At 45.8% G+C, this 671-nt stretch overlaps 1 protein-coding gene across 1 annotated transcript in view; it reads right to left on the reverse strand.

Moving 5' to 3' along the window:
• The window catches only part of Slc28a3 (solute carrier family 28 member 3), a 51,196-nt gene that overhangs the window by 22,826 nt on the left and 27,699 nt on the right, over positions 1-671 (reverse strand). The window lies entirely within an intron of this gene.

Here is a 671-nt window from a genome sequence, read left to right on the forward strand (position 1 = left end):
TAAAAAGTCAGCAAACAATGGCCCACAGGTTCAGTCTGACTTGCGAGGGAAGTGGCATTTGCTGTGCGTACTTGCACCCTTTAATCAAGCATCACCGCAGTGCAGCCAGGTCTTTCCACTTACACAGTATCTGTGGTTATATTTTTGTTATAACGGCAAGGTTGAAGGTCCAGTATGGCCAGACCTAAAAGACTCTCTGGCCTGTTGGAGGGATGCTGGCCCACCCTTGCTGTAGCTGCCCCAGCTGTTTGGAAATCATCACACTCTTGGCTTTGATGATGTAGCATTCTTCTACAGATGCCTATGGGCTTAGTGGGAAGGTTCACATTTTTTAGAGCACGTTTTTGCTTTGGAGGCTGAAGTGTGGGCCCAAAGGTCCCGGGTCTTACTCTGCCTTCACTCCTACATTTATTTTTGTTCTTGTTTAACCTGTGTTCACTGCAAAGTCTGCCAGTTGTCCAAGTATTCTGCATTTGCATTAGCCAACGTGCTTCCTTGAAAACACATCACAATAACAAGGGCTCTGTAAGCCCCAAGAGTAAGGTAGTGCCATGGTTTGACTGTATCCCCCTGTAGTTTGTATGTTAGAAATTTAATTCCCACATTCAAATAGTGATAGTAGCAGAGGCGAAGCCTTCGGGGAAGTAATTGGAATTAGATGAGGTCCTGAG

This window comes from Microtus ochrogaster, chromosome 16 (assembly GCF_000317375.1).
Source record: "Microtus ochrogaster isolate Prairie Vole_2 chromosome 16, MicOch1.0, whole genome shotgun sequence".
NCBI classification, from domain to species: domain Eukaryota; kingdom Metazoa; phylum Chordata; class Mammalia; order Rodentia; family Cricetidae; genus Microtus; species Microtus ochrogaster.